Genomic DNA, 23279 nt, shown 5'->3' on the forward strand with positions numbered 1-23279 from the left:
GGTCATAATGTCTGGATGTGACTGGAGTATCACAGATGATATAAGCATCATTACCTCACATATTACCTCACATCACCTTACATATTACCTAACATGTCTTTGACTGCCAGAGATAACTAAGAAAGGAAGGGTCCTCTAGATGACTGGGTCACAAGAAATCCAATAAGGCTGAAATTTACCATAATAAACCAGGGACACTTACTTATAGATCCAGGCACCGGGACAGGGGTGTACCTAGCCTGTCTGCTGCCTGAGGCGAGCCATAAAAAGACCCCCCCCCCCGCCCATATAAGTTATATATCAGGACCATCATATTGGTTTGGTGTAAAAATACATTAATGCAAAATGCATGCAGCGTGCCACCATATAGTATAAAATGGATACAGCGTATCGCCATGTAGTATAAAATGCATACAGCGTACCATCATGTAGTATAAAATGCATACAGCGTACCACCATGAAGTATAAAATGCATACAGCATATCGCCATGTAGTATAAAATGCATACAGCGTACCACCATGTAGTATAAAATGCATACAGAGTGCCGCCATGTAGTATAAAATGCATACAGCGTGCCACCATGTAGTATAAAATGCATACAGCGTACCACCATGTAGTATAAAATGCATACAGCGTACCACCATGTAGTATAAAATGGATACAGCGTACCACCATGTAGTATAAAATGGATACAGCGTACCACCATGCGGTATAAAATGCATACAGCGTACCACCATGCAGTATAATATGCATACAGCGTAACACCATGTAGTATAAAATGGATACAGCGTAACACCATGTAGTATAAAATGCATACAGCATATAGCCATTAAATATAAAATGCATACAGCGTACCACCATGTAGTATAAAATAGATACAGTATATCGCCATTAAATATAAAATGCATACAGCATACCACCATGTAGTATACAATGCATACAGAGTACTGCCATGTAGTACAAAATAGAAGCCCTGATAAATATCACAAATGCTGCATATACAAACAGTAGATTCAGCATACACACACACACATATATATATACACGTATATATATATATATACACATATATACATACACATATATATATATACATATATACATACATACACACATATATATATATATACATATATACATACACACACATATATATATATACATATATACATACACACACATATATATATATATACATATATACATACACACACATATATATATATACATATATACACACACACACATATATATATATAAACATTTACACATATACACACACACACATATATATATAAACATTTACACATATACACACCCATAAACATATACACACACACACATATACACACATATACACAGATACACACATATACACACATATACATATATACAGATACATATACACACACAGAAATACCTCTCTGTTGTGTTCGGCGCTTTGTCCTGCACCGGCGGTGGCGCGGTGGGGAAGCCGGGAGTGGGAAGACTCGATAGCCGGGCCGGTGAGGCGGGGGTAGAGAGCCTGGAACTTTAGCGGGGGCGGTCGGAGCAGGGAGCCGAGAGCCTGGAGCGCAGCGGGGTTGACACAGGAGCGAAGGGGAAGCCGGGAGCGGAGGTATGCGAGGAGTGGAGGGGCGAAAGAACATTGTCGGCCGGCGGCCAGGAGCACGGTGCCCGGCTGGAAAGTGGCGCTGGCCTGCATTAAAATCCCGCATGCCGGACGGAAGCTCAATGCCGGCGGGGGGCGGGCGCTAGGTGCCGGCGGCGGCTGGGGGTTGGCGCAAGATGCAATGGCGCAGCGTCGGGGAGCAAGGTGCCGGACGGAGGGCTGCAATGTGGTCCCGTCCGGTGTTCGGAAGCTCAGTGCAGGCCGGTGGGAGCACGATGCCGCCCCCTCGTTGAGCAGGAGGCGCGCCGCCTGAGGCGAGATGCTCAACTCGCCTCATGGCAGGTGCGGCCCTGCACCGGGACTGTAGTAATCTTCTTATATTTGTTATCCATGGCTTCCATTCTTCTAAAATCAACTTTTTACATTATAGTAATGAGCCAGAAGAGCTCTGATGGGTGTTACCAGAGGTGTTACCTGTGCATCTCAGGCTTTTATACTGTGCAGGAGCATTTCCCCCTCCCACTGTGTGAGATGACAGCTGGCAGAGGGGAAATACAGTGTAATATCCTGTGAAGCAAGAGCATGGAGAGACTCCGGTAGTGCCCTCCAGAGCCCTTTTGACTCATTAACATAATTATAAAAGTTTATTTTAGAGGGAAGGAGGCCATGGAGAACAAGTATAAGAATATTAGCGCAGTCATGGTGCCTGGATCTATGAGTAAGTGCCCCTGGTTTATAACTACAGCAGATGTTCTGCCATCTGGATGAAATTAAATAAGGGGGACCCCAAGACCAAAGTTTTCTTGTGACCTGGGGAGTAAAGATGGGGGGCAGACAGGACAGGGGAGTGATTACACACTGTCACTATTCATGTGTGGGCTCCTATCTCTCTAATTTTATCTTTATGAGGATGGCATCATGGGATCGGCCCCTGCAATATCTCAGTATACATATACAGGCGGTCCCCTACTTAAGGACACCTGACTTACAGACCCCTCTGACCTCTGGTGACCTCTCTGGATGTTACTATAGTAATGATCAGCTGTAAGGTGTCTGTAATGAAGCTTTATTGATAATCCTTGGTCCCATTACAGCAAAAAAATGTTTAAACTCCAATTGTCACTGGAGCCAAATTTTTTTTTGTCTGGATCTACAATTATAAAATATACAGTTTCGACTTACATACAAATTCAACTTAAGAACAAACCTCCGGACCCTATCTTGTATGTAACCCGGGGACTGCCTGTATATATATTTGGTATAATAATAATGTCCCGACCTCTTATATTGTTATAATGATGAAATGAAGTGCAGATTGTGCAGTAAATCTCTTCTTGTTCCTCCAGATCCCTCTTTATGACACTGGATTTATTGCTGGAGCTCAGGGATATTGTGACATCTCTGTGAAGCCTTTGGATACTGATCTGTACAACAAATTCTGCCACTTAGTATTCAGGTATAATATTACAAGGTTTTTCCGAAAAGATACATTGTACAGTGAGTTGTTACATTTTAACTGTTCAAACGGAATGTAGTGGTTTCTAACATCCCTGGTATAGCTTCAGTGCCAATGAAATTATGCAATTTTTATAGAAAATTTTCTTTTAAAATATTCAATTTTCTATCCTGTGTACGTAAAGACTGCAGCTCTGGATGTGATTGGAGTATCATAGATGATACGAGCAAAGGAATTATATTTGCTTCACATATCACCTCATATACTACCTCAATCATATTGCCACTCTAGTCACAGCTGCAGTCAGAGCTATCGTTATCTAAGAAGATATAAAACGGTAGATTGATGATTGCAGCTCTGAATGTGACTGGAGTATCACATATGATGTAGACCGTGAAAATTAAAAAATATAACATTGCACAGAAGCTGCCTTATACTGAGAATGATAATGGTAGATTGATACTCCAGTCACAGACAGATCTGTAGGCATCTGAGATTATCTAAAGGTAGATAGATGATTGAAGCTCTGGATGTGACTGGAGTGTAACACATGATATAAGCATCGTAATTGAGAACATATTTCCTCGTATTACCTGACATATTGGGGCACATTTACTTACCCGGTCCTTCGGAGTTCCCGAAAGTGCATTGTCCGACGACAGTGCACTGTGCTGTGATTCACTAAGATCGTGCGCCCGGTATCCTGCATATGTTGCTTCCCCGCTCAGGTCCTCTGGAGTTCACCGTCTTCTTCCCAGTGCTTGTAAGTGCATTGTATGCGACACAAATTGAATGTTTATCCCGCGCTCAGTCCGAATCAGTTGGATCGTCCAATGGCACGCACCCGATTTCTGTCACATGAAAGCCGGCGCCGCGGAGCAAAAATCCGATCGTGTGCGATGCAATCCCCTGCTAAATCCCTGTTACAGTGGTGCACATCCCGAAAATGACAGAAAGTCCGAAGGAAATGCGATCCGCGACCCTTAGTAATAACCCCACATATTACCTCACATATAACCTCACACATAAGTCTTATACTCATTGGGGCACATGTTCTTAGGTGCTGGCGTCAGTGCAGGGAGCACTAGATGAAGAACTGGCGCCATAAATTGTGAATCTGGCGCCCCCTGCACACCACACAGAACATTGCACATAGTACACACTGCACTGTTCTTAGTAAATGTGGGCTGTTGTGTTTGTAGTCTGGGACCTTAGTCCTGGTTTACCTCTATACCTCTAATAGCTGCTGTCACCCAGCTTTTCCCAGTCCATTTTCAGATGTAATTTGCTGCCATATGTGGAGCAGGTCCTATAGCAGTGGTGGCGAACCTATGGCATGGGTGCCAGAGGCGGCACTCCAAGCTATTTCTGTGGGCACCCGGGCCATCACCCCAGCGCACCAGACAGGACTCAAAGAATTTTCCTGCAGTTCCTAGCAACTTAAAAGATTCTTTCAGTGATGGTTACTTGGGACTGTAGGAAGAGGGAGAATTTGTAGACCTGGCCAAATTATCTTTGGAAGACCTCCTGCCGGCCCCATGATTCTCTGTGTACACAGGGCACTGGAAAGAAGTTACAATTACCGGTATGCAAATTTGCCCTCTTTCTTTCTACTTTGTTGAAGAACATGGATCAATAAGTTACCGTATTTTTTGCCCTATAGGGCGCACTGGACTATAAGGCGCATTAGTCCGATGCGCCTTATATATGTAATAATTACATATATAAGGCGCATCGGACTATAAGGCGCGGGGGCCGGGGGCGTGGCGGGGGCTTGGCGGAGGCGTGGCGGAGAGCCGACATGACGTGACGCGGCGACGGGACGCAGCGACGGGACGCGACGCCGAGACGCGACGGGGAACGCGAGCGGGGAAGGTGAGGGGGAGGTGGAGGAGGGCAGCGGATCATACTTACATAGGTCCCCGCTCCAGGTCCCGCTGGAGATCTGTTGTCTCCGGTCTCCGGTAGCGGGGACCTATGTAAGTATGGTCCGCTGCCCTGTGCCCAGCGCCATACATAGGGCGCACCGGACTATAAGGCGCACTTTGGATTTCCACGGAAATCCAATGCTTTTAAGTGCGCCTTATAGTCCGGAAAATACGGTACTGCTTTAATTTTTGGTTGGCACCTCGCTATATATGAGGGGGGTTTGGGGTTGCCGTTTGGGCACTCCGTTGCTAAAAGGTTCGCCATTGCTGTCCTATAGGATCTTTTTTTCAGTTTTTTATGCTGTCACCTTTTGAAATGTATGGTTTATTTTCCTGGCACATATACTGTACACAGCTCTCTGTCATTGATCGATAGGTCTCGGCCATTTCATTCCACATTTCTCAGAGGTCATCTGAAGGTCGATAGCCAATTTTATATTTCTGGACAGAAACTCATCATCAAATCTATAAGGTTATGTCTGGCCACCGCTGCCAAAATGTGAGGTGGTCGTATCTGAGGAAGCTAACTCATTTCTAAGGGACAAAATGGCTACATTTGAGAAATGATCTTCACACAGGAACATTAATTTTAATAAAATCCAATTGAAGAAATGTTTAAATATGGAAAATGCATGAAATTAAATGTAAATAGAATACCCCTTTAAGTTGTTTCCAAGAGTAACACTACTCTGCTACATGAACACATTTAACAGATAGGGGCAGATTTACTTACCCTGTCCGTTCTCGATCCAGCGGCGCGTTCTCTGCGGTGGATTCGGGTCCGGCCGGGATTCATCAAGGTAGTTCCTCCGCCGTCCACCAGGTGGCGCTGCTGCGCTGAAAAGCATCTGAACACGCTGGAGTTCACCGGGCCGGACCAAGTGAAGGTAAGCGCTTCCCAAGCGACACATTTCTTTTTTTAAATGCGGCGGTTTTTCCAAATCCGACGGGTTTTCGTTCGGCCACGCCTCCCCGATTTCCGTCGCGTGCATGCCGGCGCCGATGCGCCACAATCCGATCGCGTGCGCCAAAATCCTGGGGCAATTCAGGGAAAATCGGCGCAAATCGGAAATATTCGGGTAACACGTTGGGAAACCGCGAATCGGGCCCTTAGTAAATGACCCCCATAGTCTTTATTAAAGATCAGTTGTTGTTTTATGTACACAGAACCTGTACAGAAATATGTGTCTCTACGGTAACGAACTACAAATAAATCCTGTGTAGTCTGACCCTGAGGTCATTTACATTAATATCATCCGCTATACCTGTAGTTCACAAGATGGCATGAAAAAGTCTGGGTCAAAATGAACTTTTCACAACGGTTTTACATTTCAAGAAGAGCCAAATGTATCCGAAATGATGTGACATTAGAAAAATGTATCGCAAATTATAGCAGCCTGTGGCTCCAGAACCCGTCCCCACGATTAACCCCCTGCTGTGAGTAGATAAGAGTGTGCAGGGGCAGGATCAGACTACACAGCTTTTGTTTGTAGTCTGTTACCATGGAGACACACAAGTCTGCATAGTGTATACACAATACAATTAATGAAATTTGCTTTATTGTTCATTTTAGATACATAATGACATTACAAAAAAATACATAGGTGGGCAATGCCTTTAAAGACATTGGGGGTCATTTACTAAGGGCCCGAATCACATTTTTACGTTGGGTTACCCGAATTTTACTGTTTTGCGCCGATTTCCCCTGAATTGCCCGGGGATTTTGGCGCATCGGTGCCGCCATGCACACAACGGAAATCGGGGGACGTGGTCATCGGAAAACCCAATGGATTCGGAGAAACCGCCTTATTGAAAAAAACAAAACAAAACGTGTCGCTTGACACGCGCTTACCTGCACCCACGATAGCTCGGTGAACTTCAGTGAACTCCGACGGAATTTAGCGCTGCAGCAACACCTGGTGGACATCGAGGGAACGTCCTTAGTGAATCGCCGGAAGACCCGAATCCTCCACTGAGAACGCGCCGCTGGATTGCGACAGAACCGGGTAAGTAAATCTGCCCAATTGTCTGGAGGTTGAAAAAGCTTTCAGCTTTCTTCTTGAAACAGCGCCACATCTGACTGTGGTTTGCGCTTGTATTGCTTCTTTGCGCTATAGAAATTAAAGGACACCTGTCATCAGGTATGTGTCACTTGTCCTGTCACTACTACCTGTTGGAGCAGCTCACAAGGATCCCATCCCAGCCTTTATCTAGTCATTTCATACATTATTCATTGTAAAATCATCTATTCTTTATCATGTAAATGAGGCTGGTCACATGGTCAGAGGCAGTGATGTCACCCCTGTTACCCCTCCCATCTCCTCCCCCTGCTCATGTCTGTGTGTAATGTATAGTAAAGCATGGCTAGTGTGTGTGCTGCATCTGCTGACATGCTGCATCCTCCTAATATACAGGTGAGAGACACAGACATCAGCTACACATGAATCTGACATGTTCTGCTGTAACATGGCTGCCTGGAGCTGCTGTATCTCTCCTATACACACACACATGCACACACAGGCTGCAGGGGGCGTGGCCACCAGCACCAGGAAGCACATCATTATACAGCCTCACATCATTATACAGGCTGTCAGTCAAGCACTGGGGGTGTGGCTGTGCCTCCCACTCATGAATAGAGTGGACAGCTTGAATATGCTAATGCTTCATTGGACATTTCACAGGTCATTTGCATACAGCTTTAGGACCTCATTGCTTAGGTTTACAGGCATGTAGAGGGACAATGAAGGGATAGAGGCAATGCTCTCTAATGGCAGTTTATGAAAATATATTTAGATTAGGGGGTTATTTGGCATGACGGGTTCTCTTTAATGGACTTAGCTGCAATATCTTATACTTCCCAAAGGCAGAAAAGGAGCCGTTTTTTGGTAAAAAAGCAGCCATGTTTTTCAACCTCTGGACAACTGATGATCCAGATGGATCCATGAAAGATTTATGCATTCTGACATTTATATCAGTAAAAGGGAGTAAATCCTCCTTTATATCTGCCTAATGGGCTGGACCTCTGACTCTTGTAAGGCTTCTCAGTCTCACTATAAAACTGTATCTTTTTGCTATGTGTTTATTATATTTTGCTCTTTTATGGAGTTGTATGTGGAGATGAAGCTGCACGCGGGATTATTAGTGATATCCATCTTCAGCAGAAAGTAATAAGAGGTGCATCCTCTGCGTCTCTCACAGGCCAGGGGGGGGGATTACTTCTACTTCTTGTTTTATAGTAATATGTCTGAAAATATGGAATGATTTTCAAAGCTCAAAATGTAATATACAAAGGGAGAATAATGGATATCTGGATGATCAATGGGGATCCGACTGATGGGACCCTTACGGGTCATAAGTATGTGACCAAAATTTGCCTCCACTGTTGTATAAGAAGATGCGCATGCCTGACCAGCTTCACCGTTGTGGGGCTGCGGGAGATAATAATAATCCCTTTATTTATATAGCGCACACAGATACCGCAGAGCTGCACAGAACTTGCCAAATCTTTCCTTGTCCCCAATGGGGCTCACAATGTAATCAACTACCAGTATGTTTTAGGCCCCTTCCACACTAGCGTTGCATTTCACTTCAGGGTGCAATGCGTGAAAAACTGACGTTTTTGGCTGCGATTTTGTTCCATCTTTCCTTGGAGTCATTAGCGTTTTTGCGTTTTTCACGCGCGTGTTGTTTGCGTTTTTCTTGCGTTTTCGGTGCGTTTTTCACGCGCTTTTTTTAAGTCAATGGGAGCATTTTTCAAAGGGACCATAGTTCGGGAATAAAATGTTTTATTTAATTGAAAAAGAATGTCTTCTGATAAGTGATCAGATGTATGCAAACATCTGCAATCTATTCTTCACTGTTCCGCGCGTATATTATCTCCCGACAAGTTATCAGATGTGAAGAACAGTGAAGAATAGAATAAAAACAGTGAACACAGTGAACACAGGATCATTTAAGTGAAAACCACAGTGCAGAACACAGTGCAGAATAGATTACAGATGTTCGGCACATCTGCTTACTTGTCGGGAGATACACGCGGAACGGTGCGAACAAAATAGTATGTGAAGAACAATATATATGTGTGTGAAGAACACATAGCAGATGTTTCCATACATCTGCAATGTGTTCTTCACACATATATATTGTTCTTCACAAGTAAGCAGATGTGCCGAACATCTGCAATCTATCCTTCACTGTGTTTTTCACTGTGTTTTTCACTTAAATGATCCTGTGTTCACTGTTTTTATTCTATTCTTCACTGTTCTTCATTGTGTTTTTTTAATTAAATGCTCGATCTCGGGCAGGTGAATTATACATGTCACTTAGCAACCCATCCGTTTAAAACGCATTGCACTCGCATTGCACTTGCAATGCTTGCGAGTGCAATGCGTTTTTGATGCGTCTCCATAGACTTGAATGGGGCGGGGAAAACGCGCGTGAAACGCAAAAGTAGAGCATGCTGCGATTTTGACGCGCGTCAAAACAAAAGCACGCACGCACGTGGAAAAAAACGCAAATGAGGAAAGGCCCATTGGGACAGAGTGCAATGCAAGTTCTGCACGTGAAAAATGCTAGTGTGGAAGGGGCCTTAGAGTGTGGGAGGAAACCAGAGGATCCGGAGGAAACCCACACAAACACGGAGAGAACATACAAACTCTTTGCAGATGTTGACCTGGGTGGGATCCCCATTGTCATGGTCAGATATTGCAGTCACTGAAGCAGAGATGAATGACTTATATTAGGACAACATGAGTCTGATGTTTTGTACTGATTCCCACAGAGAGAGGTCCTGGGTGTGGGACCCCCCTTTCTGTAGTAGGGTCCAGAACCACAAGACGTCACATTGTTTTACATCACAAGTAAAAGCAGGTCCCTGGCACTGGATCATGAGTCCCGTAGCCTGGAGTCCCCTCCAGGGACATTCAGCCAATTTTGGGCTGAAATTATTCTACAACAAATGTCCTCCATGGATGTGGATTGGGTTGAGTATGATTTATCTAGGAAATACCCCAGACCAAACTAAATCTCTAAATTCTTTGAGATGTCAGTCCACACCCTGAGATTGTAACCCTAACCCTTATATCAATGAGACGTCAGACTAGACTCCTAAATGAATGAATCAATCCTGTAAATAAATGGAAATATTAGGTCAGATCCTAAAAAACGGACCCGATTCGTAATAAATAGAGACATCAGACCAAACACATTTACTATTCCCTTTAATATGAAAACCACGACTAGTCCATGTATGACATTTTTTCTACTTTTTCACTTCATTTATCTTGACATAAAGGGAAAAGAAGTAAAATCAGTGAGAGTCATTACAGACAGTCTGGATTGGAGGTTCTCCTTATCAGATTGGCATATGATACATATACTAATGATAGGTGGCTCGGAAATAAGGGTGATGGGAATCCCTTCATTTTGCCATCCAGTGCTTAATATGGTGCCAATCTCAACATGGCGCCCGGAAGTCGGAAGTAGACAGACGGCAGGCGCCATCTTGGTGCACCAGTGTGAGGCCGCTGGTCCCGGCAGGAGGCGGGGTCTGTGTGGGTGTCCGCCCCCGTCGCTGCTGCAGTGTGTGTCAGAGCCGGGAGCTTCAATGAGGAGGAAGCAGTGAATGGAGATGCGGCTGCGGGGACTCTAGGCCCGAGGAGCGTCCTGCCTGATCGTGTCCCGGCCCCGGCTACAACAGGTGAGGACGGAGGAGGCCAGCAGGGGGCGGGCGGCACTGGAGCCCTGCTGTGCAGCCTGGTGATCGCTCACCTATAGATCTGTCCAATCACTGCCTCCTGTGTGCCAGCCTATCCATGACCCCCCCCCCTGTGTGCCAGCCTAGCCATGACCCCCCCCCCTGTGTGCCAGCCTAGCCATGACCCCCCCCTGCGTGCCAGCCTAGCCATGACCCCCCCCTGCGTGCCAGCCTAGCCATGACCCCCCCTGCGTGCCAGCCTAGCCATGACCCCCCCCTGCGTGCCAGCCTAGCCATGACCCCCCCTGCGTGCCAGCCTAGCCATGACCCCCCCTGCGTGCCAGCCTAGCCATGACCCCCCCTGCGTGCCAGCCTAGCCATGACCCCCCCTGCGTGCCAGCCTAGCCATGACCCCCCCTGCGTGCCAGCCTAGCCATGACCCCCCCTGCGTGCCAGCCTAGCCATGACCCCCCCTGCGTGCCAGCCTAGCCATGACCCCCCCTGCGTGCCAGCCTAGCCATGACCCCCCCTGCGTGCCAGCCTAGCCATGACCCCCCCTGCGTGCCAGCCTAGCCATGACCCCCCCTGCGTGCCAGCCTAGCCATGACCCCCCCTGCGTGCCAGCCTAGCCATGACCCCCCCTGCGTGCCAGCCTAGCCATGACCCCCCCTGCGTGCCAGCCTAGCCATGACCCCCCCTGCGTGCCAGCCTAGCCATGACCCCCCCTGCGTGCCAGCCTAGCCATGACCCCCCCTGCGTGCCAGCCTAGCCATGACCCCCCCTGCGTGCCAGCCTAGCCATGACCCCCCCTGCGTGCCAGCCTAGCCATGACCCCCCCTGCGTGCCAGCCTAGCCATGACCCCCCCTGCGTGCCAGCCTAGCCATGACCCCCCCTGCGTGCCAGCCTAGCCATGACCCCCCCTGCGTGCCAGCCTAGCCATGACCCCCCCTGCGTGCCAGCCTAGCCATGACCCCCCCTGCGTGCCAGCCTAGCCATGACCCCCCCTGCGTGCCAGCCTAGCCATGACCCCCCCTGCGTGCCAGCCTAGCCATGACCCCCCCTGCGTGCCAGCCTAGCCATGACCCCCCCTGCGTGCCAGCCTAGCCATGACCCCCCCTGCGTGCCAGCCTAGCCATGACCCCCCCTGCGTGCCAGCCTAGCCATGACCCCCCCTGCGTGCCAGCCTAGCCATGACCCCCCCTGCGTGCCAGCCTAGCCATGACCCCCCCTGCGTGCCAGCCTAGCCATGACCCCCCCTGCGTGCCAGCCTAGCCATGACCCCCCCTGCGTGCCAGCCTAGCCATGACCCCCCCTGCGTGCCAGCCTAGCCATGACCCCCCCTGCGTGCCAGCCTAGCCATGACCCCCCCTGCGTGCCAGCCTAGCCATGACCCCCCCTGCGTGCCAGCCTAGCCATGACCCCCCCTGCGTGCCAGCCTAGCCATGACCCCCCCTGCGTGCCAGCCTAGCCATGACCCCCCCTGCGTGCCAGCCTAGCCATGACCCCCCCTGCGTGCCAGCCTAGCCATGACCCCCCCTGCGTGCCAGCCTAGCCATGACCCCCCCTGCGTGCCAGCCTAGCCATGACCCCCCCTGCGTGCCAGCCTAGCCATGACCCCCCCTGCGTGCCAGCCTAGCCATGACCCCCCCTGCGTGCCAGCCTAGCCATGACCCCCCCTGCGTGCCAGCCTAGCCATGACCCCCCCTGCGTGCCAGCCTAGCCATGACCCCCCCTGCGTGCCAGCCTAGCCATGACCCCCCCTGCGTGCCAGCCTAGCCATGACCCCCCCTGCGTGCCAGCCTAGCCATGACCCCCCCTGCGTGCCAGCCTAGCCATGACCCCCCCTGCGTGCCAGCCTAGCCATGACCCCCCCTGCGTGCCAGCCTAGCCATGACCCCCCCTGCGTGCCAGCCTAGCCATGACCCCCCCTGCGTGCCAGCCTAGCCATGACCCCCCCTGCGTGCCAGCCTAGCCATGACCCCCCCTGCGTGCCAGCCTAGCCATGACCCCCCCTGCGTGCCAGCCTAGCCATGACCCCCCCTGCGTGCCAGCCTAGCCATGACCCCCCCTGCGTGCCAGCCTAGCCATGACCCCCCCTGCGTGCCAGCCTAGCCATGACCCCCCCTGCGTGCCAGCCTAGCCATGACCCCCCCTGCGTGCCAGCCTAGCCATGACCCCCCCTGCGTGCCAGCCTAGCCATGACCCCCCCTGCGTGCCAGCCTAGCCATGACCCCCCCTGCGTGCCAGCCTAGCCATGACCCCCCCTGCGTGCCAGCCTAGCCATGACCCCCCCTGCGTGCCAGCCTAGCCATGACCCCCCCTGCGTGCCAGCCTAGCCATGACCCCCCCTGCGTGCCAGCCTAGCCATGACCCCCCCTGCGTGCCAGCCTAGCCATGACCCCCCCTGCGTGCCAGCCTAGCCATGACCCCCCCTGCGTGCCAGCCTAGCCATGACCCCCCCTGCGTGCCAGCCTAGCCATGACCCCCCCTGCGTGCCAGCCTAGCCATGACCCCCCCTGCGTGCCAGCCTAGCCATGACCCCCCCTGCGTGCCAGCCTAGCCATGACCCCCCCTGCGTGCCAGCCTAGCCATGACCCCCCCTGCGTGCCAGCCTAGCCATGACCCCCCCTGCGTGCCAGCCTAGCCATGACCCCCCCTGCGTGCCAGCCTAGCCATGACCCCCCCTGCGTGCCAGCCTAGCCATGACCCCCCCTGCGTGCCAGCCTAGCCATGACCCCCCCTGCGTGCCAGCCTAGCCATGACCCCCCCTGCGTGCCAGCCTAGCCATGACCCCCCCTGCGTGCCAGCCTAGCCATGACCCCCCCTGCGTGCCAGCCTAGCCATGACCCCCCCTGCGTGCCAGCCTAGCCATGACCCCCCCTGCGTGCCAGCCTAGCCATGACCCCCCCTGCGTGCCAGCCTAGCCATGACCCCCCCTGCGTGCCAGCCTAGCCATGACCCCCCCTGCGTGCCAGCCTAGCCATGACCCCGTGCCAGCCTAGCCATGACCCCCCCTGCGTGCCAGCCTAGCCATGACCCCCCCTGCGTGCCAGCCTAGCCATGACCCCCCCTGCGTGCCAGCCTAGCCATGACCCCCCCTGCGTGCCAGCCTAGCCATGACCCCCCCTGCGTGCCAGCCTAGCCATGACCCCCCCTGCGTGCCAGCCTAGCCATGACCCCCCCTGCGTGCCAGCCTAGCCATGACCCCCCCTGCGTGCCAGCCTAGCCATGACCCCCCCTGCGTGCCAGCCTAGCCATGACCCCCCCTGCGTGCCAGCCTAGCCATGACCCCCCCTGCGTGCCAGCCTAGCCATGACCCCCCCTGCGTGCCAGCCTAGCCATGACCCCCCCTGCGTGCCAGCCTAGCCATGACCCCCCCTGCGTGCCAGCCTAGCCATGACCCCCCCTGCGTGCCAGCCTAGCCATGACCCCCCCTGCGTGCCAGCCTAGCCATGACCCCCCCTGCGTGCCAGCCTAGCCATGACCCCCCCTGCGTGCCAGCCTAGCCATGACCCCCCCTGCGTGCCAGCCTAGCCATGACCCCCCCTGCGTGCCAGCCTAGCCATGACCCCCCCTGCGTGCCAGCCTAGCCATGACCCCCCCTGCGTGCCAGCCTAGCCATGACCCCCCCTGCGTGCCAGCCTAGCCATGACCCCCCCTGCGTGCCAGCCTAGCCATGACCCCCCCTGCGTGCCAGCCTAGCCATGACCCCCCCTGCGTGCCAGCCTAGCCATGACCCCCCCTGCGTGCCAGCCTAGCCATGACCCCCCCTGCGTGCCAGCCTAGCCATGACCCCCCCTGCGTGCCAGCCTAGCCATGACCCCCCCTGCGTGCCAGCCTAGCCATGACCCCCCCTGCGTGCCAGCCTAGCCATGACCCCCCCTGCGTGCCAGCCTAGCCATGACCCCCCCTGCGTGCCAGCCTAGCCATGACCCCCCCTGCGTGCCAGCCTAGCCATGACCCCCCCTGCGTGCCAGCCTAGCCATGACCCCCCCTGCGTGCCAGCCTAGCCATGACCCCCCCTGCGTGCCAGCCTAGCCATGACCCCCCCTGCGTGCCAGCCTAGCCATGACCCCCCCTGCGTGCCAGCCTAGCCATGACCCCCCCTGCGTGCCAGCCTAGCCATGACCCCCCCTGCGTGCCAGCCTAGCCATGACCCCCCCTGCGTGCCAGCCTAGCCATGACCCCCCCTGCGTGCCAGCCTAGCCATGACCCCCCCTGCGTGCCAGCCTAGCCATGACCCCCCCTGCGTGCCAGCCTAGCCATGACCCCCCCTGCGTGCCAGCCTAGCCATGACCCCCCCTGCGTGCCAGCCTAGCCATGACCCCCCCTGCGTGCCAGCCTAGCCATGACCCCCCCTGCGTGCCAGCCTAGCCATGACCCCCCCTGCGTGCCAGCCTAGCCATGACCCCCTCTGCGTGCCAGCCTAGCCATGACCCCCCCTGCGTGCCAGCCTAGCCATGACCCCCCCCCCTGCGTGCCAGCCTAGCCATGACCCCCCCCCTGCGTGCCAGCCTAGCCATGACCCCCCCCTGCGTGCCAGCCTAGCCATGACCCCCCCCCCTGCGTGCCAGCCTAGCCATGACCCCCCCCCCTGCGTGCCAGCCTAGCCATGACCCCCCCCCCCCTGCGTGCCAGCCTAGCCATGACCCCCCCCACCCTGTGTGCCAGCCTAGCCATGACCCCCCCCACCCTGTGTGCCAGCCTAGCCATGACCCCCCCCACCCTGTGTGCCAGCCTAGCCATGACCCCCTCCACCCTGTGTGCCAGCCTAGCCATGACCCCCCCCACCCTGTGTGCCAGCCTAGCCATGACCCCCCCCACCCTGTGTGCCAGCCTAGCCATGACCCCCCCCACCCTGTGTGCCAGCCTAGCCATGACCCCCCCCCTGCGTGCCAGCCTAGCCATGACCCCCCCCCTGCGTGCCAGCCTAGCCATGACCCCCCCCCTGCGTGCCAGCCTAGCCATGACCCCCCCTGCGTGCCAGCCTAGCCATGACCCCGCCCCCCTGCGTGCCAGCCTAGCCATGACCCCGCCCCCTGCGTGCCAGCCTAGCCATGACCCCGCCCCCTGCGTGCCAGCCTAGCCATGACCCCGCCCCCCTGCGTGCCAGCCTAGCCATGACCTCGCCCCCCTCCCCCACGCGGCAGCCTAGCTATGACAAGCCCCAGTACACCTGGATAAGCTACAATCCTGGAATATAAATCCATGTCACAGTCCTGTAACTACTACCTATTCTAAGTATGGACCCCCAAGATGCAATAGCAGGAGATCATCTGTCTCTCCATCAGTGCAAGGGTTAAAGGTCCGGGAGCCGCGGTTCTTGTGATCTCACATAATATTATAAATCCCAGATTACAGGACGGTGCGGGGCTGTGGCTGCAGCGAGCGGAGGCCGGGCGCAGGTTACAGCCCATAATAACACCTTCCAATTATCATCAATGGCAGCAGCTCAAAGCCCGGGAGCCACAGGGGCCGGAGGCCACTTACCCGCCTGTAAGTGGCTAATAATAAGGTCCGGCCAGGATTAAGTGATCAGAACTACATCACACGCTGTGTGGCCCCGGCATGGATCATAGGAAGGAGGGGAACACGGGGACAAGGCCATGTCAGGAGACTATAGGGGGCACATATACATCTATACAGTAACAGCCCTCTCATACGTCCATACAGTAATGTGGGACATGCAATGGGGGGCTTGCGGCCAGGCTGGCACACGGGGGCCTGGCATGGAGTTATGTGTAATTGTACTATTATGTATGCTGTTAGTAGCAGCAGGACTGTTATATAAGGGTTTATGTAGCAGAGTCGTATTTTCCTCACATCGCTGTGCTCTTATTCATCTGCATTATTATGGCTGCAGAGAGCACAGAGAACAGCAGTGTGAGGACACGCCGCTAGTTCACATTGAGAAGCTACATTCCCAGGAATATAAACCCAATTCTTACATTCCTGCTGCTACTTCCCGGTGTCCGCCGTTTCCCGGCTATCCGATACATATACGGCTGTGCATTGGTGGGTCATTTTTCGGCAGGTTAAATCTTACTGTAGAGTGTAGGAAAGTGCAATGGTTTGTGCTGGAGCTGCGTGTTATTAGTGTTTATTAGTGTTATATAACTCTCCTGAGTCGGCCTATTGTGCTCTTCCTTTAGGTTGCTATGTGGCTACTATAGTTACAGTGTCTGTGAAGCTCCTGTCTGTCTTCTGTGGACATGGTCATGTATACGACATGCTGGTTTCGATCACCTATCTATGGAATGCTGGCGGGTCCAACACCCGATACCCCCGTTGTTCAGATATTTTCGATAATCACTACACCCAGGGTGCACTTCTCCTGCCTCTTCCTAGGTTTGTGATGCCACATCCCACCATATGTCATCCACTAGAGCAGGGGTCAGGAACCTTTTTGGCTGAGAGAGCCGTGAACACCACATATTTTAAACTGGAATTCTGTGAGAGCCATACAATATGCAAATTCCCCCCAGTAGATAGGTAGCCATGGCACATGTCCCCCAGTAGATAGGTAGCCATGGCACATGTCCCCCAGTAGATAGGTAGCCATGGCACATGTCCCCCAGTAGATAGGTAGCCATGGCACATGTCCCCCAGTAGATAGGTAGCCATGGCACATGTCCCCCAGTAGATAGGTAGCCACGGCACATGTCCCCCAGTAGATAGGTAGCCACGGCACATGTCCCCCAGTAGATAGGTAGCCACGGCACATGTCCCCCAGTAGATAGGTAGCCACAGCACTTCCCCCTCTAGTAGATAGGTAACAGCAGAACATGGCCCCCAGTAAATGGGCAGCCAAAGCACATGCCCCTCACTAGATAGGTAGCCACATCACATGGGGTCCAGTAACTAGGTAGGCCCAGCACATGCCGCCCAGTAGATAGCTAGCCCCAGTACATGTCCCCAGTAGATAGCTAGCCCCAGTACATGTCCCCAGTAGATAGCTAGCCCCAGTACATGCCCCAAGTAGATAGGTAGCCACATCACATAACCCCCAGTAAATAGGTAGCCACGGCACATGCACCCCAGTAGATAGGTAGCCTCAGTACATGTTCCCAGTAGATATGTAGCCCCAGCACATTCACCCAAATAGACAGCTAGCCCCAGCACATGACCCATAGTAGATAGGTAGCCACACCACATGCCCCCCCCCCAGTATATTAGTAATCACGGCACATGCCTCAAAGTAGATAGGTAGCACCATCGCATGCCTGCTAGTAAATAGGTAGCCACAGCACATGCCTCCCAGTAGATAGGTAGCCACAGCACATGCCCCCCCAGTATATTAATAATCATGTCACATGCCCCATAGTAGATAGGTAGCAGAATTGCATGCCTGCTAGTATATAGGTAGCCACAGCCCATGCCTCCCAGTAGATAGGTAGTCCCAGCACATGCCTCCCAGTAGATAGGTAGCCACAGCACATGACCCCAGTAGATAGGTAGTCACAGCACATTGACCCCAGTAGATAGGTAGCCACAGCACATGCCCGCCAGTAGATAGGTAGCCTCAGTACATGCTCCCCAGTAGATAGGTAGTCATAGCACATTTCTCCAGTAGATAGTTAGCCCCAGCAAATGCCCCTAGTAGAAAGGTAGTCACAGCACATGACCCCCCAGTAGATAGGTAGACACAGCACATGCTCCCCAGTGTATAGGTAGCCACAGCACATGCCTCCCAGTAGATAGGTAGCCACAGCACATGCCTCCCAGTAGATAGGTAGCCACAGCACATGCCCAAGTTAGATAGGTAGCCACAGCAAATATCTCCCAATAGACAGGTAGCCCCATCACATGCCCTCAGGACCCAGTAGATAGGTAGTGGCAGCACATACCCGCCCCCAGTAGATAGGTAGTCGCAACAAATAAAAAGGGAATACTCACCTACCTGTCTCCTTTCAGTGGCTTCTCATCACTCCAACGCTCTTCTCTATGACCCAGGCGCCGCTGCCATAATTGCTTAGGCAATGGGGCCTGGGTCATACAGTGGAGTGGATGCTGCTCTACTCTATGACACAGGCGCGGTCACCTAAGCAACGGTGCGGCGATGGTGCCTGGGTCACACTAAGGACGCAGGCAGTGGTAACATCCCGGCCTGCATCCAGTGATCATCGCTGTATTTGTCTTACATGTACACACTGGCAATTGCTATTAATCAGTGATTTGTCTGAGAGCCAGATGCAGCCATCGAAAGAGCCACATATGGCTCCCGAGCCATAGGTTCCCTACCCCTGCACTAGAGAATGGACTTCAAGTGCAGTACCAGGCACAGCCACCACCAAGTCTATAATGCTCTTCTATCAAACCATAGCGCTCCTCTAACCGCTCTGCACGCTGAGGGCTGGTGCTTCCAGGTGTCCGACCCCTGCCTATCTGATATAAATGAGATGCTCTTTTTATTAAGCTCCTCCCACAAAAAGCAAGTCCTCATTCAGTTCTATTGACTGGGGAAAACTTTCAAGAATAATTTAGAAATATTAAAGACTGGGTCCAATTTTTTTTTTATCCATTTCTTGATTCTTTTAATGCTTCATTATTTCTCTGATAATAGAACTACATGAGGACTTGTTTTTTGTGGGATGGTTTGCATTTTTCAGTAGATTCTTTTTCTTATTAACGTTTATTGTAGGACTTTTTTCGGGTATTGATGATGAAGTCATGGGTATCAGAGTGGAGGGAATTCTGACTCCCGTTCATTCTACAGATCTCCCCCCCACCCCCCAATTTTTTTGTTTTGTTTCATCGTCATGATTGCTCTGACATGTACGGCCTTGAGAGCAGATTCTGATGAAGTTCCCGGCTCTTCCCTAGGAAACTTTAGAAACTGCAGTCGCTCCGCACCTCAGAATCTGAAGGGTTAAAAAACGTAATCAGCCTCTTATCAATTCCCTTAGGCCATATTCACACAGCCAGGTTTTCTTTGATGCAGTTTTTTGAAGCCAAAACCCGTGAATGGATTAGAAAACACAGAGAAGAAGCATCTGCCCTTTGTATGTTCTCTCCTTCTATGATCTGCACCAGGTTTAGCAGTCAATGGCATGAATAAAACCTGAATGTGTGAACGCGCCCCTAGGCTGCGGTGTCGGGATTGCAGAGCACGTAGCGCTGGAGTGTTCATCTGTGGCGTCTCATGGAAAGAAAAAGAATCTCTGCTCCGTTTAAAGGGGCCGTCTGATATCAGATGTGTTTCTTAACCTCTTTGATGCTGTGGTCAATAGTACACACGACATCTAAGGGGTTTATTTACAGATCCTATCTGGACGTGGGGGGTTGTGGCAGGTTATGTTTTCACAAAAATAGAATAAAAGTGATAAAAATGTCACTTTCTCATTATTCAGGGTTAGGACTTCTTGTCCGGTCCTGAAAAGGTTACATGAAGATTAGTCCCAAATTTTATTTGAAAGAGGAACCGAGTGTTCACCCTCCAGATCTGTGCGGATCAGGGTGTCGCTGTCATTTCCCATGTTACACATCATCTCTTATGCAAATAACCGGATGATGAAAGTGTTTCCCATCGTTGTCAAGATCTCTGCTTGCTGTCAGGGAATTGGGAACACATCTATGGTTAAAACCCCTCAAAAGATGCAATACTTTCTACAGCTGAGGGTTTGTTACAATTGGGGGGGGGGGGGTAGGGTAACTGGGGTCTGACTTCTGGGACTCCCTCCAATCACAAAAACAGGGTTCCCTTCTCACTATTGAATGGGTCATGCATCCAGTACCACCTAGAACCGGTACCGTTCAGCTGTTTGAGTAGACTGCAGCATCTGCATGAGCGCTGTGGTCTCTTCACTGCTTATCATAAACAGCGCTAGCCTTTGTATTGTGGCTGTGCCCGGTATTGCAGCTCAGCTCTTTCGCTTGGATAGCACAGGGCTAATAACAGATAATGTGACTTCCCTGACCGTTCTCATCTCGCCTCATTGTATTAATGTCTGGACGCTCGCGGGTGCGAGAGCTCGATTCATCTGGGGGCGAGGGGGGGATATTGGCGATCGAATGTAATTATAAAGTGACCTACATAACCAATAGATGTAGCAGAGCTGAACCTGTTGTGGAGCCTTGAAGTGCTGCTCTGTTGGGGTTAATAAAACTGTATGACACTGGAATAGTAGCGCACCGCCAGCTCTGCTACATGTAACCAGATCAATGCTGCTGTATTTGACCTACATGACAGATTTAGCTCATCACATCAGCTTCATCTGGGCATCTACACCCTTATCCATCACTATCCATCACAATCTAAAGTTGCTTCCAAGGTTTTGGGAATGTTGGGTGACTAAAGCCTTTACTTTAGTGGCGTAGTCACCCAGCTTTCCAAGCATCCAGATGTTGCTAGGTATTCTGTATTAGTGGACGGGTGGATCTATCAGTATATATCTAGGGTATTTACCATTCAGAAACAGCGCCACACCTTGCCATAGGTTGTGTGGGGGTATTGCAATACCAGACTCAACCCTCATACAATTTACCTATAACAAATCCCCTACAAAGTCAGGCTAATATGACTCTTCTCATCCCATTATCACATGAGACGAGTCAAGTTTAGTTGCAGGGGTAGTGTCATTAGAAGTAAGAAGTCTTTGGTTCTGTAGCACCTAGAATTATGCTTTATGTGTCATGTTAAAGATATGGATCTCATCTTTCAGATCACATCAAGCTTATGGTCCTGTGAGCTACAGTATAAAAATTGGAGGGAACTGTGTCTCTGCAGCTTGTATTTCACACTATATGTTTCGCTGCCTGTATCTCTGTTTTTTCACCTCAAAAAGCTTTAAGCCTGATGTGATTGAAAACAATATTTTTATCTTTAATATGACGCCAGCAGCACTTTTCTATGTGCTATAGATGCTATACAGAAGATAGGGGCGCCTGAAGTGGCCCTCCCTGTGCAACTGCCAAACTTTCTCTGTTTCTGTTCATCACAGACACACAATCCGGATGTGAACTGATAGATGAGATTCTTATCTTTAAAATGACACCAACACATTGTCTCTAGATACTTTTAAGACGGAAGAGTTGGGAAGAATCTGGTGTAAAATCTGCTGACAGGTTCCCTATAAACTGCGCTCACATCCAAGGTGCAATCTCAGCGTGTGGAGTATGCTCTGCTGTAATGCATTGTGGGAGATGTAATATATATATGTATATCTGTATGTATAGTAACAAAGAGTAAAACTCCCAAAATGCATTGCAGCACCTTCTTACATCTCTGCTATTTCTGGTAGTGTGATACCCAAGGATTGGAGTGGCCTCTAGAAGAATAATGACTGCTGCTCTGGATGTAACTGGAGTATACAATGTATTTTAAGGCAAGTTTATATATATAGTTACATTGTTTCATAGTTTGAACGGTTGAAAAAAGATGTGTCCATGAAGTTTAACCAAGGAAGGAAAGGGATGGGATGTATAGAACTGCACATTATTTAAACTATTGGGATACTGATCAGGGTTCGAGACAATTTTCACCCTCTCAAAAACAGCGCCACTCCCATCCTCAGGCAGCACCTGGTATTGCAGCTCATGTAGGGGGTCTTGCTCTATGTGGACAGTCTGACCTCTGCGGGTAATAGGAGATTATTGATAACCCCTCGTGTGCTGCAGGGTAAGGTTATATCTCACCCGGGGAGCAGGATATCGATCTAACGATGTATAGAACGTTCCGCCAGATTAATTAGGTCAGCCGCGTGTCTGATGCCGCTGATAGACGGGAGGAGGCGAGGTCATACGAGGGAAGCGCTGAGCTGATTTCTTCTGCTCGCTTACTGTTTGCAGCTCTCGCTGTGACGTGGTTATCTGTGCCCTGTCACAGGATGGCAAAGGCTTACGCCAAACCTTTCTGTTATACTCTTTTCACATCCAAAGCTGCATTTAATCTTTCTTTCTGTTTGCTTGCGCTGCTAATCTGCAGGGCTGCTCAACTTTTTTGGCTTATGTTTTCTGTGCAGAGTCAGTTGTCAGATTGCTGGAGGTTTGAGTAAAATCAAAACTAGTATTTCATTATCTCACACAGTAGGAGGGGGAAGTGCTCAAGCACAGTGTAACAGCCTGTGAATCTGCAGCATAGATGAGCTCTGGTAATGTCCCCCAGAACCCTTCCGGCTCATTAGCATCATTTTAAAAGTTGATGTTAGAAGGAAGGAGGCCATGGATAATAAATAAAAGAAGATACCACAGTCCCGGTGCCTGGATCTATGAGTAATGTCCCTGGTTTATCAGGATGGATTTTAATGGTAGATTTCCTTTTAAGGGTCTTAAGGTCTAAACCCCTTAAATAAAAGCATCTGCCCAAACTACATACATCTGTAACAAACCCTCAGCTCAGAAGTTCCTAGGCAGCAAGCAGAGATGTTGAAAAACGAATCTGCATCTTCCACTAATTTGCATCTGATCCTGTTCGGAAGCTGAAATCTTGCACAGACTGTATATTTCTGAGCTGAGGGTTTGTTACACTGACATCCATAGGTTGTGTTTGATATTACTGAGCCCCTCATCCTGTATGTTATAGTGGGGGCTCTGTCTGACAGCTGCAGTGTAGTCAGTGACCGTAGCGGAAGGCGATTACCTCCGTTCT

At 51.1% G+C, this 23279-nt stretch overlaps 1 protein-coding gene across 7 annotated transcripts in view; it reads left to right on the forward strand.

The window, feature by feature from the left end:
- Positions 1 to 23279, forward strand: part of CYRIB (CYFIP related Rac1 interactor B) — a 130100-nt gene that overhangs the window by 60335 nt on the left and 46486 nt on the right. For 3 of the 7 annotated variants that reach the window (XM_072151188.1, XM_072151194.1, XM_072151189.1), the window contains exon 2: positions 2960 to 3069. The exons of 1 other annotated variant lie outside the window; for it this stretch is intronic. The gene's annotated coding sequence lies outside the window, so the exon portion shown is untranslated. Of the gene's footprint in view, positions 1 to 2959; positions 3070 to 10509; positions 10696 to 23279 lie in introns of those variants that run through there. 3 more of the 7 variants (XM_072151193.1, XM_072151192.1, XM_072151187.1) reach the window with 3 other exon arrangements.

This window comes from Engystomops pustulosus, chromosome 5 (genome assembly GCF_040894005.1).
Source record: "Engystomops pustulosus chromosome 5, aEngPut4.maternal, whole genome shotgun sequence".
Lineage (NCBI taxonomy): Eukaryota > Metazoa > Chordata > Amphibia > Anura > Leptodactylidae > Engystomops > Engystomops pustulosus.